The following is an 18070-nucleotide window of genomic DNA, read 5'->3' on the forward strand; positions in this document are numbered from 1 at the left end:
AACTTCAGTAGCCCCTACCTCCTCCAGCTGTCTGATGCTACCACTGTGAGGTTACTTTCCAAGCTCAGGGGAGGAGTAAAGAGGAGTGACTCTGTCAGCACAGGAAGCTGTTTGGGGCAAGGTTTGGTAGAAGGTCTCTGTCTTCAGCAGCTCCCGCTGTCACTTTCATGACCTGATTTTTCAAAGAGCTTCTAAGTTCTGAGGAAAAACCAGGCCATTTATTTGCTGTAGCTAAATGGGATTTGAACTAATCTTTGAAAATCTGGCCCAAATATTTATTCTATAACTAAATAAAGGAAAACTTCTAGTTCTTAGAGTTATAATTGACAAGGAAATGCTAGTGTCTTTGTTATCTGAGGCATAGCCCTCGAGACTTTTCATGTCTATATTTTGCTGAAAGGCAGTATCTTCCTATATGGCTCAGGAGAACAAGGCAGTCAAAGCAAAGACAGAGGGAATTGTAGGATAGCTGTGGTAACATCTTCTGCAGAGTTTATAGTGTCCTCATTGCTTTTCACTGTGATTTAGTTGACTGTTTTGAAAAAAAATGAGTGAATAAATCAGGATTTGAGAGGGGAAACAAGCAGCCCATTGGTCTGAGGAAAAAGGCAAGAAAACCAGCTGTTGCTTGTTCAGTGTTTTCTCTGTAGCAAGGGAGACCCCCAGATCTCTGCAAAGGATTGTCTTGAGCTGGCAACAAGCTGGGAAGTCTCTGTGAGGGTGGGAGAGGACATGAGTATCAGGGCTCCGCTGCCTTTGAAACCATGTTTGTGTGAGCAAGAACTGCATCTTCCTGGCCAAAAAAAGTAGGTCGGTGTTTCATAGAGTGAGCTGATAAAAGCAAGTGGTTTGCAGCTAAACCAGAGATGAGCAGGTGTCTAAATTGCCTTACGAGCATCCACATCAGGAAGCAAAAAGTTGAGATATTCTCTCTGCTGCCTCTAAGATCCAGAAGCAGCATCTGCAAAGCAGAGGTTGTGGTTCATGTTTGGTAGGGTCCCACCCACCCTGGCTAAGGTCTCTTTTTCTATAGGTGATTCACATCATCTGTAGCTTCCATCTTCCTTTCCTGCTTGCAGAATCCCAGTTTCCAAGCTGTCAGCCCCACTGCATAAAGGAAAACACTGGCTCAGTGTATTAAGACCATGCCGAACATTTATAGTATAGAATAAAAAAAGTAAAGGTGAAATGTGCAGCCCAGGGCTCCCGGTTCTTTCTTGTGTGCTCCTGGGAATGGAATTTTTGTCCATTGGACTCTAGCCGCTCTAAAAAGCACAGAACAAAAGTGGATCTTTAAAGTGATCCGCAAAGGAATAAATGGCAGGCTCACTCTTTGTTATTCATGTATGGTGCTCAAAGAGCACTTGAAATGGTTGGGATTTTCTGCTGAACGTTTTCTTTTTTTTTAATTCTTCTTGAGGTTTGCAGGGTTTGGGTATTTGTTTTAGCAGTGGCACAGGCATATGTCCCTCCTGAAAAACATTATGGATGGCTAGGAAACCCATACATTAATGATGTCAGGGGACACATGTGAGTCAAACAGTCAGAAATGGGAAAAACTGGGTGGTTGGAGGGGTGATATTTTCCAAGAGGCAGCCTGGCCTTTGTCTCTTACTTAATTTTATTCCTGCCTGCCTTGTGTTCTGTGCCACACGATTTACTCACTGAATCATGCTCAGCAGCCGTATTCACAAGCTGGCATAAATTTATTTTCGTCTGCTGGCCAATTACACCAACTGCCTCAACTGTTGTTTATTTTCTTCTGTTGCATCCTCTTGAGTTACTGTTAATAGTGTCCCTTTTGAGTAGAGATGGGCTTTTTGGCACAGCGGCCTGTCTGCGTGCCAAACTAATGGACCATATCTGTTATCTAACTAGATGTAAAGGCTCCAGTTTCAGGACAGCTTGCAGTTGCTGTGGCCACCTGTAGTGTATTGGCAGGGGTGAAGGCCACTGCCCATGTGGGACGTGTCATCCCAGCTCAAGAGTGTCCCTTGGCACTGACCTGCCCTCAGTGGGACTTTGCCTTGGAGAACAACCGCCCTTCTGTGGCTGAGAGTCTCACCTCCCTGGAGCTGGGTGGCATGAGTCCAGCTGTGGCAGGAGAGTCTCGCTGCCTGTGTGGGGACCAGGAGGTCCCCTGCTGCACACAGCTGCTCTGGAGGCTGCTCCTCTGGCCAGAGCGGGACCTGATGATGGGGGGGATGTGGGAGGGAAGAACCCTGCAAGGCAACAACCCCTGGACTCCCAGGGCTGGGGAAGAGGTTAAATTACATGAGGAATTAAATAGCCTGAAAAGCAGAGTAGGGTAAGGATGTTTTTCATGCACTGCAACTATAACTCTGTCCCATTTTGATTAGCACCTTTGTGTACCAGTGGTGCCAGCAAGGGTGGGCTCCTACCTCTGCAGGATGCTTAGGGCACACAACACCTGCACCCTGCAGGATCTCCTCTGATTCCTTCTCTTAGCTTTGTAGGATATGCTAGGTTTTGGCCAACAAAGGCCATTTGTGCCTTGCCTACATGCAAACCTGGGGCCAAGTCCACTTAAATCATCCCTGGCTTGCGAAATATTCCAGACATCTGAAAATGGCTCTGTTGCTCTACTGTCTCTCTGGTTCCATTTGCTGTTTGCTGTGGGTTGTTTACTGCCTGCCTTGGAGACTCATCTGGGAATTGGAAAGCTGAGCTGCCTCCTTTCTTTCCCGACAGCCAGGGTATCCCTGTGCCAGCAGACATGGCAGGGTGCTGGAGGACCACAGCCTCCCTGAGCCACAGCTACAGCCCAAGGGGCACTGCACTGAGACCACGTGCTGCTGATGGACCTGGGAGGGAGTTTCAGACCACAGACTGCAATTGCGTGGCTGGCAGTCAGGAGGAGAACATTGTGTCGCTGGTCAACAGAGTGCCTTTGAACTGTACTTGCTCGCCTATGCACTCCTTGTTGTACCACGGAGGTGTTTTGTGGGTTCACTTTTTACACTAGGGGCCTCAGAAGGGCCTTTTGCGGACACGGCAATGAGCATGTTTTAGCTGGTCATTTTGAAGCGAAGGGTCCTGGGCAGCATAAGGGTCCTTCAGCTTTGCCTGGGGAAAAGCCTTTGCTTCTCTCATAGGTGTCAGTTGTTGCTGAAGCTGTGGGAGTGAGGCACAGGCTAGTCCTCAGGGTCTCAACTCTCCAAGCTCATGCAGCAGCAGCTTTGCCGGTAAGCAGGGAGTTGAGATCTGTGCCATGGCCTATTTCTGTTCCCTTTCAGCAAAGTATTTTTTTTTACCTTTTCCTCCCCACCCAAGCTATTTGATATTTGATAGATTCATCACCATAAGATCCCTGTCAAGAACGCTGGTGCACAAGTTCATTGTCCTTTGCAGCGTCATTCGTGGATCAAATCCTGAGCTGCCCCTGCAGAGAAGGAGCAGCTTTGTACCTTCTCTCAGATTTCTTCCCATATCCTGAGAGCGGGAGGAAGGATGTTAAGGTTTGGTGGCCAGGTCCTCTCCTCTCCAGAGGCTCTTGGCTTTTACCTTCCAGGTGGGCAGCCCAGATAGGTCTTCACTAGGGCACTGATGAGAGTTGGGGCTGTTTCCCCACTGGCTTTGCCCAGTGTGTGGATTTACAGTCATAGGAGGTGGCAGAGCTGCCCCAAGAGGGGTTCCTTGCTGGAAGGTGGTGCTGTGGCCCCTTACTTCATGGGGGCCTACAATCCAGCCTGAGGGGGTGAGTATTACTTGAGCCTCGTGGCTTGCATGGGGCAATGTGGCTGGCCAGGCAAGGATGTGGATCTTGATGGCTGGTTGGGCTGGCATCCTCTGTGCTGAATGAGAGGGGGGACTACATTCCCCAAAGGGCTTCACTGTGCCAGGCCTGGAGGGGAGGGTGGGGAGACATCACTGGCAAGTGGTTTGCTTAACGTGTGGACCTCCTTGCAGAGCCGCCAGATCCCTGTGCATGTTCCAAAGTCTGCACTTGTGCTCATAAGCCAAGCCATCATGAGCAGATTTGCCAGTTTTGAGGGCAGAGTAGCTCTTGTGTTTGCAAACCAAGGTTTGGCTTCTATTAAAAAAACATCTAAACCCAGAACCCTACACACATGCCTTTACTGCAGGAGCAAGAGCTCTGCGAATGCCACAGCAAATGCTACCTGCTTGCAAACGCAATTTGGACAGGGGAAAGTCTTCCCATAACTATTTGGCAGAACACTTGAGGTCTGTAGGCTAAAAGTGCTCACACATGAGCACAACAAGCAAACTCAGCAACCTTGAAGTATGAGAACTTTGTTCCCATTGAGTCAGTTCATGAGAGACCCTGTGTGATCGCATGGCAAAACAGCCTCATTCCCAGGTATGCTGTTGGCTCCACGGCATTCCCAACTCCACCAGACTAGGATGTTACCTGCATCCTTCTCAGTGACACATTTTCAGTGTGCATTTGCCTTCACTTTGAGGGTCGTGACAAAAAGCGGTGCTCCACATACCTCCTCTGAGACGTTTTGCTTTCTGCTTTCCAGTGAGTAGCAGGACATGCAGGCAAAGACGGGCCTCACTTTGCCAAGTCTGGAGTCATTTCCTCCTCTTGAGTGCTCGAGGCTGTCTGGAGCAGAGGTTGTACTTGAGGCTCCTCTGTAGCCCTCAGCAAACTTTTCATAAACAGGAAAGAGCCCTGGGGAGTCCGACAAGACAGAGATCAGTCCTGCTCTGATCTTTTGTTCTTCCCTTCCCCTTTTGTCTTAAAACTGATAAGGCATCATTTGATTAGTTACACTGAGAGCTGCCAGATGGAAGTAAAACTTACTTCCTTCCAGAGCGTGTGGCAGTCCCCACTGAGGCCTGCAATCCTCAGTGAGGCCTGTGGCACACAGCGAGGCCTGCAGCCCTCGGTGAGGCCTGCAGCAGGCAGTGAGGCCTGTGGCCTTCAGCAAGGCCTGCGGCACCTTGCGGCACAGCCATGGCCAGTCCCTCTTCCCAGCCGAGGAAATGCCGCCTACCGGACCCGCTCCCTGATTGCAGCTGATGCACTTGGCAAAATTACTGTGTGTAAGGGAGGAAACCAGATGCAACCACAGCCACTGCCTGGAAGAGGGCTTCAGGGTACGGGGTGCTACCACGATGCTCATGTTTAAACCCCATGGCAAGTTTATCAGGAATTAATTAGGGGTGAAGGGTCCTAAACAAGGGACAAGGACCTTGGGCTCTGCAGCTGAGGCATCCTCTCTTTCCCAGGCTTTCCATCCTGGAAGAGCAGAGGGAACCCTACCAGAGGGTTAGACAGTGTGCAGGGCGTTATCTCAGCCCTGTGTCACTTTTTGTTTTGTTTCCTTCCGTAATGTCACTGTTGTGAAGGGGAGGGAAACCTTTTATTTATCAAATTTTCCTTCCAGCTTTTCACTATAGCCCTACCTCCATGCTTGCTGGCAGCATCCCTGAGTGCCAGAAGGCAGTCGGAAAATCATCCCTTGTGCTGACAAGGCTTGTCTTGCTCTGAGGGGGCAGTGGGCCAGGGGCTTCATGGAGAAAGCAGCTCTCTCTGAGTAGATCTCTTCAAAATCAAATAAAAGAGGCTGGTCCTCTTCTGTGTGTTCTATTCCTGGCCCTTCTTTGAGACTTAACAGGCCACTGAAAATACGAACAGATGAGGAAATGAGTAGTGCGATGCAGAGTTTGTCCTGGAGACAGGAGGCATGATCTAGTGATAAAGAATACCCAACTGGAGCAAGAAATAGGAGCCAGGTCTCTGCTGAATGCCTGAATTACCAGGTCTCATATCTCTCTACCAGGCATCTTTCTAGCCCCATAAGTCTTTCCTGTGTGGCTACCTGTCAGGCCAACTTCAACAGGACATGCCTTGATCCAGCAGTGCCAGTACCCCTGTATTTAAGTCACATTCCAATCAACCTGGTGATTTGAGTCTTTTCCAGGTGGAGGAAGAACTCTCGTTTCTCACATACTGGGTAAGCTCCTGCCAGTGAGCAGTACTGCACAATGCAGCTTCTAGCAGCTGTTTTCAAGTTCCGTAATGCCTCAGCTGACTTTCTGTAACTCACCTTCATCACTTGGGGCTGCACCCACAGAGGATCCCGACACCTTTTTGGCAACCAGAGTACCATTGAAACCATCATGGGAGTTTCCTTCCAAGACTCCTTCCTTCCACTCCTCCTCAAGACCCCAAAGGGGTGTGTGAGAGTTTGGATCCATTATACATCTGCAAAGCACTTGAGTGTGGAGACCCACATCATGAGGTTATTATACATTGTGTGTGCCTCAGTGGGGGTGAGGTGGTTAATGACTAACTTGTAAAACTGCTCAGTGCATGGGTGAACTGAGTAGGTGTTTTCAGAAACAGCTGAGCCAGTTTCCCCTGTCAGGATGGGCTTGGGTGCTGGCCAACTTTCCTGTCACACTCTCTGTTTGCAAAGCTTTGTGGGGTTGAGTTTAGGTTCGTGAAACCTGTCAGGCAAAACTGAAACTCAAAAGTAGCATTGCCTGGTTTTGCAGGACTCTATAATGGTCTCTTAGTGTTCTGTAAGATGCTTAAGTCAAAATACTACTGCCAAGAAGCTCCGGTCTGTGACTTACACATTGATTATACCAGGAGGAGGAGCCCAAATGGATTTGGATGATGCTCACCGTACCAAGAGCTCAAGGGACTGTATATAGTGTCGGGAAAGCTGAGCTTGAGTATGGGTAGGAGCTACTAACTTGACCGTTTTAGCATCTTAGTTCTTAATGTCCTACGTCATAAATCTTCCAGAGTATTTAGCAATTGGTAGGAAAGCTTTTCTAGAAAGGACTACCCACCAAATACAAATATGTTCAGCTGTCACAAAATGTCTGGCAGTTCAGGTCCCTGCCTCTTATGGCAACGTGTGGCCCAGACCTGGAGAAAGCTCTTTTCGATCTAAGGGGGCAGACTGCTTTTCTTTCACTGGGCTCATTACTTGGGAACAGTAAAAGGACAGTTACATTTTGTGCACCAGCCCCAGTTTGGCCCATGCAATACAGTGTCCTGACCACTGCTCTTGGTGCCCAGACCTTGTCCTCCAGGCTGTTGAATGTGTCATGTCCCCTGACACTGATATTTCTGGAGGGAGCGGAGACTTCTAGAGTGATTTATTCCCTTACAAAACTGGAAATAGGCGTTTCCACCCACTGATACTATTTTTAAGTAAATAGTAGCAGCATTGAACTGGAATCCCTGCTGTTCCTGACGCCACTCAAAACTACATGGTTGTTACAGTCCCATCATGAGGCTTGTGGGTGTGAAAGATGCAGCGTGTTTTGAACCGTTTCTCATTTATTCTTATCGCACCCGAGCACCTGTGAGTCAGAGGTCTGTCTCTTGCTTGCTTTCCTTCCTTCTCTCAGTCTACCTCTGCAGACTGAAATGAGGGGTTTCTGTAGACCTTGTCACATATATGTAATCTGGCCATCCCAGAATGAAATACCTAAATGGCCTCAGGCTGCTAATTGGCCTGTCCTCTGCACACATTATGGGTAACATCTGGGTGCACTGGTATGAATTGTGTATAGTTGTGCTTTTTGCAAGGAAGCTAAGCCAAGGCTGGGGGAAATTAAACCTACAGATGGAGCAGCCTGTTTCTGGTGTCATTGCATCTAGGGACCCACCCCTCCATCAGCTCTTTTCAAGCTGAAGAGTTGATGCAGTCACTTGGCATAAAAATGCCACTCCAGGTCTCAGATCAGCATTGCCTTCCACGTTACCTTTTGTGGTTCTGCTATTGAGAAATACTGACCAGGGCTGTCCAAAGTTGCCAATATTTGAGCGTGTGCAATAGCAATGGACTTTTTATTTTGTTCTCTGCCCTTTTCTGATAAATACTCTCACTCTCTTTTTCAAAGCTACTGACCTGGAATTTTCAGACAATTATTCACAATTACTTCAGTCCTTTTCCTTTGTATGGCTAGTATGATTTCTCCCCCTTACATTAATCTGTGCTTATTGACACTGACTTTTTAACTGTGGTTTCATTGCCTGGTTACTCAGTGTCATGAGATCGTCCCACACTTACGTTCAGGCTTAGATCTGAAAATGCTGGATAACTTTTAGCACTTGATCATTGGTCATGTCACCGCTCTTCCTCTTTCCAGATCACTGTACACTAAACAGCTGAAATTCCAGCACAAGTTACAAGGTGTTGGGAGACTTCCCAGGAACTCTTTTATTACATACATGAGAATGTGCATATATACAAAAATATATGCACATATGTACACACACGCATGTATGCGTGCATACATATCATTATTTATGCTTACTTTAAACTTCCCATGTTTTTATCTGATATGAGTTTATGATAACCCATGACAATAATTTCTCTAGAGCCTTTACCAGGTGTCAGTGTTTTTTGAAACCCAAGTGCAGCGAATCAACCAAACTACTCTGACTCTGATGTCTGTCAATCCTTCAGAAATAGCTAAGAGATTTTTGAGGTATGAGTTTACAAAAGCTGTGTTGGCTTCCATTGATTGATTGAACCATGGACCTATTTGCTTACAGATTCATAGACACGCTGGTTGAAAGGGACTTCCAGAGGTATCTAGTCCAACCTCCTGTTCAAAGCAGGGCTGTTGCTGATGGGAAGTCAGGCCACCTCAGCCTTTGTCTGGCCACCTCTTGAAAACTTCCAAGGGTAGAGTTTCTACCCCCTCTCCAGTTACAAGTCCCAAAACTTCAGGTCTGAGCCTCCTGGCCTACAACTTGGGAACCTCTTCCGCTACCCTTTATTTCTGTCACTTGCTCTAGCCTCTACTGCTAGCAGGAAAAGTTTGGTTCCATTATTTATTGCTTTTCTGCCAGTAGTTTGAGTCTGGGGACTCTCCATCCTTGAAGATACTCAAAACTAGAGCAGACAGCTCTGACAGTGACCCTATTTTGAGCAGGGGTTAGAGTAGTGATCTCCAGAGGTCTCTTTCCAATCTAAATTATTCCATGATTTTGCAATTAGGCTGGACTTTAATAGCAGGTTTTTCCTCATGGGACCTCAGTCCAAGGTGACATATTAGGAGATGTCATCCACTAAAGCACAATTCTGGCATCCCAGGTATTGTTTGGAAATTTTTCAGGCTGGTATACTTGAGAATCCTTGGCATGTTGGAGCAATGTGAACAAAACAGCACAGGAAGTGTTTTTCAAACATTTCCTCCATGTGTACAGTTGGTGTTTCTGGGATGTGCCTGTCTTGAGAAAGAAGCTGTAAATTGATACTCTGCCACTCTCTTATCTTGGGTTGTCAGTCCTTTTTTGGATCCAGTGCTTATTATAATAAAATGGTTACTGGAAAACAAAGCTCGTGTCAGCCCTTACCAGCAGGGCATTCTCTTGAAGATAAAAAGCTGGAAGGCAGCAGGGTAAGAGCAGTGAATCCTATCAAAGCCAGCAGCAAAACACTTAAATGCTGAAATAATTCAGCATCTGCTCAGAGCAAGAACTATCCGTATGAAAGACACTAATCTGTCATAGACTTTAACGCTGGAAGGACTTATGATGATCTTTCAGTTTGACCTCCTGCATGATTCAGACCATAAGATATCATTTTGCATCAAGCTCATAGCTTCCAAATGAGCTTGAAAAAGGCATCTACTCTTGAGTGAAGGACTGAAGGACCCCACTTTTGGGAGATCATGGTAAGGTTATCCTCACAGCTGAGAAAAATACTTTCTATTTCAGTGCTTTATTTCAGCTTTCACCCACTGGGATTTGTGATGGTGTGTTTTTTTTTCTAGATTAAGCATTCTTCTACTGTCAGGGGAAGTTTAGCTTCCAAGAACAATTTTGACCAACTTTCTTACCTTTTCCAATACCTTCAGTAGGACCCAGAAGAACTATTTCTGATAATGTTTCAGATAACCTTGACCTTAATTTGTTTCTGCTAACAGTGATCCTCTATAAAACAGTGATAATACTACTTCCCTCCCTCTCACAGGTGTTGGTTGGAAAAAAAAAAGACCATTAACATTACTCAAATGCTATAGTGGGAGGCAAATATTAAGCCAGTCAGAGATCAAAGGCTGGATATTGCATTCCAAAATATGGTTTAGCGCAGCAGTCTTATCTACTGGAAACGAAGTCCTCTGATATTGCTAGAAGATATGGGCTGCATTTTCATATATGAATATCAGTGTTATGAATCAAAAGGCATCATCTGAAAACATTTGTGTACAGCAATAATGGGATACACATGAAAGAGAGAAGGTATTTTGGGACAGTAGAGGTTAATTGTTTCCCTTGTAAGGGACCTTGGGATAAGGCAATGTAGATCGTGTTAAGGGTATTTCTCATAGGAAAAAAAACTTACCAAAATGTAAAAAAAGAAGCTGGTCTCTTTGACTCAGTTCATCTGTTTACTCTAGATGGGGCTTTTACTTGTAATGGAGCCAATGGTCTCAGCTATCAGCCACACCATTTACAGTCAAAGGCTAGACCAAAATAGCTCCCAGGCTCTTCTGATTTTCTATTTTTGTCAATGATCTACTTAAATGCTGACTACATCCCATTTAGGACACTCAGATCAATCTAATTGGCTAAGCGTCAGTTATCTGCACAGTCGCAGAGGAGTGGATCACCTCTCTAGATTTAAAATGAACACATACATGATGTCCTTGTGGTGGATGGCGATGGGCAGGCCTGGCATGGCCAGCTGCAGAGTCATGGCTGAGGACTGAGGAAGATGCTCTGCCTCAGTACAAGGCTGGTGTCTCCCACACTGTTGCTCTGTGGTGCTCAAGACACGAAGTGCTATGTATGGATGAGTCAAGAAAGAGGATTCTCTCCCTCCATTGCCTTCTGTCCTGGGGTCAGCTTGTGTGCTGTGGTCACCAGAGATGGACCGAGCTTTCCTGGTGATGGGGAATGACACAGTGATTTGGTGTGCTCTCAGCCACATGTCAGGGAACCGGTCTCTGCACTTAGCTCAGCTATGACCTTCTCCTGAAGGCTCGAGGAGGTTCTCCCTGCTGCTCACTGTTTTCTGTTATTTGTAAGTGATGTAGGTGGCTTTATTTATCTAGTGCCCCAAACACATGTGGTCAAGCTGGTGTCTGGGCTTGAGCAACCACCCAGAAATCTATTCACATTTTCTTACACAGGGACTGAGAGGCTAATAATGCATTTGCCTCTCTCTGCTACCCTGTTGATAAGTTATCATAAGCAGAGCTGTCTCCATGTCTATATGACAGAAATCATTTAACCTCTGTGGCAAAACCAGATATTGAATCAGAAATCTGAGCCTTCTTCCAGATTATTCCTGAGTAAAAGCTTCAGTCATGTGCCTTGTGTAGCTTTTGTAGATCATTTGCAGGTTCGCGAAGAGTGGTTCAGCGTTAACCTGCTAAGCAGAAATGCAGAAGGTTGGGTCCAGCTATCAGAGCAATTACTCTGCCCACTTGCCTGTGTAGTGCCAAAGAATCTATCTCACCTTCCCATTTTCAAATCTCAAATACCATGCAGGAGGAGTTTTTTTAAAATCCCTCCCCTACCACCCCCACCCCACCCCCCTTGTTGTTTATGAGGCTAACTAGACACTAAAGAAAACAAATGAGGAATGACATTTCCTCTCTTCTGTATTTTAAAATGTAACCAGCTAAAACGGATGAGTCCTGGGATGGAGTAATCCATGGGGGAAGGAGTGGGACAGATGTGTGTTTGGGAGCTGTTAGGCACATCAGGGGGATTGTGCTCTGTGACATTGGGTGCTCACAACCTTGGCTTTGTTTAGAGAGCACATGCAGTCTGTATGGGGTTACTTGAAAAAAAAATCAACAAAACCCAGCAACACAGGACCAGACACAAGAAAGTCCTGGTAGTTTGGCCACAGTTTCCAGGTCAGGCCATGGCAAAACCAACAAATTCTTTACTATTGTTATGTATTGCTTTAATTAATTAAACACTGGGAAACCCAAGTTATAGCCCAGGTCTTTCCTGGGGTAGTAATTACAAAAACTGTTTGGCAGGGTCATACGTAGCTAGAATTGGCTGTTGTGGGTTTTTTCCTTTTTCTTTTTTTTTTCCTTTTCTAATTGTTTTGTTTGTTTTTTTTTTTTTTTATTTCCCAGTGAGAAAGGGTTTATAAATTATTATTTCCTTTCAGAAATTTTTGAAAAAAAATAAGTGCTCCTGGCATTTTCCCACCCACCTATCTTGGATTTAATTCAAAAATGCTGTGATCATGACAATATTTTGGCTTTGATGAATGGGAAACTTTTGGATGCCAGTGTGGAATATAGGTGTTTTGTCTTTTCCTTCTCCTGAGGACATGCCCTCTGTTTTTTTGGTAATGGTGGTGTTCCTGGTTCAGGCTTTTCTGGTATCCTGTTAGCAATATACCACAGAATGTTTTAACTAACAGTGTTGGTTACAAGTAGTATGCAAATATATTGTTGCTCAAAAGCTCTGCTTCTAATATATGACAAAAGAAATATGTTAAATGGATAATAACCCCCAATCCATGTGGTATGCAAACTAAACCCCAGGTGCTTACTTTACAGCAGTAACTTTCCCGGTGTTACCCTACACGTCATTCCAACAGCATTACTGCAGTTGAAAAGGAATGGAAATTTCAGTTTTATTTGATTATATGATATGGGTAAAAGTCGTGTGGCATTGCTGGTTTGAATTTAACAGCACAGGCTCGGTTGATGGGGTGTTTCATTGCTCTTTACTGACCTGTCGTGCAGCTGAGGACACAAGAGCTCTGAGCAGGCGTTTCCTCCACCTCCCCTCTCTCAGAGAAAGGAAAAGCATTTGCCAAGGTGATCTGCTTTCAGAAAAAAATTGAATTTGTGAAGTCAGCCTCCCTTTAGGAACAGCTTTGGTTCAAATGCAACCCTTATTTTTAGTGAAGGTACGTTGCTCTGTGTTACAGGAGAGCTGGACAACATGCAGATCCTTATGCTTCCTGGGGACTCTGGGTGCACCACATCAGCAGCTTTATTGCATTTTTCTGTCCTTTCCCATACAGTGGTGGCTGGTTGCCCTTGGCACCCCAGCTGTCCCTGATGCCATGGGATGTTCTAGAGGGATGAGTGGTCACCAGGTGATCAGGCAGCAAATAAATAAATAAATACATGTCTGGAGGGTGTATCAGGTTCAGGTTGCCTTCTGTGACAGAGAAGAGGATGGCATGCAGAATGGACAGGAACAGATTTTGTTTAAATTTAGCAGCAGTGTTGTGTTTGGAAAAGCCTCTTGAGAACTTGGCATCTAAATCCTCATCTCATACTGCTCCCTCAGTAGGTTTGTTGGCCTCCAAACAACATTGCTGGTGTATAGCCTGGGCAAACAAATTTTAAATAACCTGTTCCCTTCCGTGGACTGTTTTGCTGAGCCATTCTGGTTTCTCAGCATCCACAACAGCTTTTATGTGAAAGTGCTCCAGCATGTGGAGGGGTCTCAGTCCCACACTCCCACACCAGGAGTAGGTGGACCATGAATTGGTGTGAACCTCTTTGTCAGACCACCATCACCTGCATTCTTGGGTATGTGCTGTGACCCTTCTCCCACTCTATGGTCAAGGTGGGATATACATCTTCGGCTGATCTTCCATCTCATGAAGCCAGTACCTCCAGGTACCACTTTGTGATGCACAGGAGCTGGTCCAGTCTTTCTTCTTTCCTTGCTCTCTCCCAGCCTTCTCCCTGCAAGGGGCATGTGATATCTGGGCTTGTTATTGCCAGCTGTTCATCATCTCAACACCACTTCTAGGCTCAACCCCCCCATGCCAAGCCCCACAATTTTTCTTCTGGGATATGATGCATTCAAGCTGCCCTAGTACATCTTTAGGTCACAGGGGACATTGGCATAAGATTTTGGCATCTGGCAACCCCCGGTCCCCCCTGACTACCTCCTCCTCACAGGTCTGTGAACTTTGTTAACTCAGAACAAGTACGGGAGCCCACTGGAAACTGTGCTGCCATCAGCTTGCACTCTGTAAGGAAATTGTGGATTCCCCCAAACCAATACTTTGCCAGAAAGTTATAGGGGAAAAGATATTTTTTTCCCTCAAACTAGGAGAGTGCCATGCTCATTTACAGGTCCTGCTAGGCAGTTGGGAAGCCAGCAGGGAGGAAAACCTTATGCTCTATCCATCCTTCCCACCCCAAAGGAAATAGCCCTGTGCATTTTCTTATTCTGACACATCATAAACACCAACGATGTTATGTCTTCCTGTTGCATCTTGAGCCTCTGACTTTCCACCACAAAGATGCCAGCACTGTCTCTGTCACTGCTTTCTGGTGCTGTGAACCTGCTTAACATGGTTGGTGTCCCCCATCACTGGAACAGGGACAGGGCTATACACTTTGTGTAGCCCTACAGAAATCGCATGCTGGCTCCAGTGGAAATGAGCAATGGATTTGACTGGGGAGGAGTGCTGCAGACTCTGACAGCTCATCACAGCTCTTTACAATGCTGCTATGTTTGCTTTATTTTGGGCAGCAGAGTTAATGACCCCTTAAATGAGTATTTACAGCTGCCTTTTTTTTTCAGCTTAATTGGGGTGGGGGGGGAAGTCTTTTCAAAAAGTTGAGTGCTCCTGTTTCATGAAGCAACAACCTAGCTTTTCCCCCCTGCCCAGATTACATCCACCAGGCTCAACGTTTGTTTTCTGTCCTCAGAATTCAATTGCAGAGTGTGTTATGTACCCTGAAGAAAGAACCCTCTCTCAGCGTCCATGCTGTTCAGCTTAGGTCAGCAGGATTTGTAATAGAGATGGACTTTGAATGCTCTTAGTGCTGCAGATATCTTTGGACCCTTTTCCAGCAATGGAAAGAGAAAGCTTGGTCTCTACTTTCTGTACTAAGATAAAATCAAAATAGTGTACTGAAAAATCTAGAGAAGCTTCTAGGCAGAAGTTTTTGGAAGCCTAATGCTGAAAGTACGAATGTTTAGGCCTGTGTTTTTCTACACACTGCAGTGGCCAGGCACAGTGTCCCTGCTGAGGCTGTAGGCCTGAATGCCAGTAGATTGTGTATTGTAGGGCTTGGGGGGAGCTGGGGGTGTTGCTACACTCACATCTTAAGGCCCTTTTCTCTATCCTCCTCACTGCAGAAGAGACTAGCCCGGGCTGCCTGGGGAGAAGACGTCTGTCAAAGTACAGTCATTGACAAAGGAGAGCCCCCTGCACTGCACTGAGATTAGGAGGAACTTCCTGGTCGTGGGAACATTTAGACAAGGATGTATGAGCCTCCCCCTCCTGCCCTGGTAGTGACCCCAGCTCCAATCCCAGTCCTGCAGTGTGCACCCATGACCGAGGCAGCTCATGACTCTTCTTGGCCATGGACTTCAGAGAGAGGTGAAACGTGGGGATGGAGCTCCAGAGGTAAGCTCAACTTGTGTGGTGGCACTGATGAACATAAGGTGGACAAAGCTACTGGAACATCCTTGTGCCATGCACCTGTCAAGGAGCGGCATCACGGTCCAGTGCCTTGGCATGGCAAGGAATAGCATTGAGAGCTGTTGGCCACCAGGAAGGAGACAGAAAAGCCAACCGTCTTTCCAAAATGGAGCATGTTGCAGCTGCCTATGGAGCTGCCTTGCAAAGTGAAGGGGTATATGTGTGGGGAGAAAAAACTATTGAAAATAATAGCGTAATTGGCTGACTGGCAGGCTAAAACCTCAGCAGAGACTGTGGTTATACTTGTCACTATCTGTTAACCTTCAAAACAGGTGTTGTGTATTTGAAGTGCCAAAATGGTGCTCAGGCTGCAATCTGTGTGTGTGCAGACTGAGGTGATAGGAGCATGGACTGGGGGAAGGGCTGGGGGGCTTGCCAAATGGGCACAGGCACAGAAAAGGGATGGTCCTGGGCAGGCAGTATGTGTGACGCAAATGGATTTGGCTGGCTTTGAAAGGGAGAGCACCTCCCAGTAGTGCTGGGACTGAGCAGGACATGTCCTCCACTGGTGGCAGACGGTGCTCCAGTGAGGACCCCAGGGAAGGGGCTTCTCTTTTTTAGGCTGATTTAACCGTTGAAGGGCTTGGACCATGTTTATTAAAGTTCTCAGGTTACTGAAATTCAGCTTGACTCCTGCCAAGATCATGAATTTTTACTTGGGTTTAGGAATTAGGACTATAATGCTTTGTTGCGCTCTTGGTCCAGCTCAGTGTCTTTCTTTAATATATTTGAGTTTTGTTTCCTTTTTATAAAAGCCATAAAACCTGTTTAAATTTGGGGTTTAGTAAGGTTTTTTTGAAAAAAATTAGAATACGATATTTTGGTGAGAAAAAAACCCAAGTACTTTCTTTATTCTTCCAGGGAGTATTTGCATTATCAAACATTGTGATGACAAGCATCTTAGGATCTTGCAAAGCTGTATTGCTAAGTCAGTCAACAAGGAATGTAACTCTTGGCATGTGTGGAAGGTGAGTGAATGATGTTCAAATGGGAAGATTACGTAGGGATCTGAAGAATACCTGAAGAATCTGAATTAAAATGCTTCAAAGAAAGATGTCAGGGGTGAAGATCAGAAGATTATAAAGTGCTAATAATTAGCAATTGGCATAACTTGCAAGGCAGAAAGACTGTCAACGCACTTAAAAATCTCCTCATCTTGTCTAACTAAATGTAATTAGCTTTAAAATCCAAACTCAAAGTGGGATGAAAATGTGCTTATACCATATGTACAAACAAGATAATTTTGTGTCTGAGTTCCACCATGAGATTCCTTTTAATACAATCCATAAGTCAGGCTATCTGATTGCTTTCTGAAATTAGTATACACCTGTATCATGCCCTTGTCCCGAATTAGAACAATTGAGAAACACATCTCATCCAGCATGCGTGACGGTCATCAAGCAGAAATAGCTGATTGTTGACACACTAACAGGTTTTCTCTAATTGTTGATGAAACTCCAGAGTCAGTATTTTGTTCTCTCCCTAGTGTTTATTAAACAGACATTAGTTTGGGTGTGAAGTCTGCAGGTGTGGAAAATATGTTTCTATCATCAGAGGTGGTGTTGCAGAGTGTTGTCTCACTTTGGGGTCTTTTTTTGTATTATATTCTGGAATATTGCAAATCATGATGTGATAACTGGGTACCTATAAACAGTCGCTTGGCAGCATATCTTCATTATCAGAGATGTGATGCAAATGTGTCTTCATACCTTAGGTGTTCCCATGCCACGCACCTCCCACTCTGTTCCTGCAAGCAGGGGAGTTCACACCGAAGGTTACAGTTTAGTGTGACCTGAGCAAAATTGCTTGTCATTCCTTAGGTCTCTGCTGCAAGACTGAGATGGCTCTAGCTTGGCTGTCTGGTGAGGACAATCTTGGTACAAGGAATTTGCATCCCCTGCAGGCCTGGCTCTGATACAGTGTTTTTTTCCCAGCTGGAGCTGGAAGGGCATACACAGCATTTGGGAGAATGCTGTCATTTTCCTTCCTTCGAAAGAGTCAACAGGCACATCCAGAAGTGAAGAAGAATACATTTTCAAAAAGAACAAAAAGCAGAGACAAATCATTGCAAGGCTTTGGTTTGTACTCATTCTGGAAAACAGGCATGGTGTTTGCAAAAATCTGGGGGTAGCTTCTGGGGACCCTTCAGACGTCATGCATTAAGAGGACAGAGCTGTGAAGCAGAGAAGTTTCCAAAAAGCTGAGGAACAATGGAGTCTTTGAAAGAACATTTGCTTTAAAGCAGTAAGCAATGCCTTCTGCATGGTCCTGCGGAGAATTTTTTTTACAGAGAGAAACGTATAATGAAATATTTCTTTGGAAAAGAAAGATCTGTTTTCCTGCTGCAGAACATCGGATACATTTCTTTGAAAAATGAGATGTTAAAGCGGTTTGTGTGGGATTTAATCTGCTAATCAAAGTGAGTGTCTCCTTCAGACAAATAGTTCTCCAAATCTGACTGACTGCATTGACTACGTTTCCACTCACTGCAGCGGGAATTTGGACACCTTGCTATGCTCCTGTGTCCTAATCTGGAATTTCAGTCCCACCCCTCAAATCACAGAAAATTTTAAAGCAGGTGTGATGATTTGGAGATTGAGAGGGAGTTTCGTCTCCATGTGGTAAAAGGGCCATTTGAAAATGCAGAAATAACTGCATAAAGA

General features: G+C 45.5%; 1 long non-coding RNA gene across 2 annotated transcripts in view; it reads left to right on the forward strand.

Moving 5' to 3' along the window:
- LOC130150036 (uncharacterized) overlaps positions 1-18070 on the forward strand; it is a 59123-nt gene that overhangs the window by 11856 nt on the left and 29197 nt on the right. The window contains exons 1-3 of one of the 2 annotated variants that reach the window (XR_008822095.1): positions 9398-9642; positions 15062-15332; positions 16269-16335. This is a non-coding gene — a long non-coding RNA (uncharacterized LOC130150036). Of the gene's footprint in view, positions 1-9397; positions 9643-15061; positions 15333-16268; positions 17827-18070 lie in introns of those variants that run through there. The other variant, XR_008822094.1, reaches the window with a different exon arrangement.

Source organism: Falco biarmicus, chromosome 1, assembly GCF_023638135.1.
Source record: "Falco biarmicus isolate bFalBia1 chromosome 1, bFalBia1.pri, whole genome shotgun sequence".
Classification (NCBI taxonomy): Eukaryota; Metazoa; Chordata; class Aves; order Falconiformes; family Falconidae; genus Falco; species Falco biarmicus.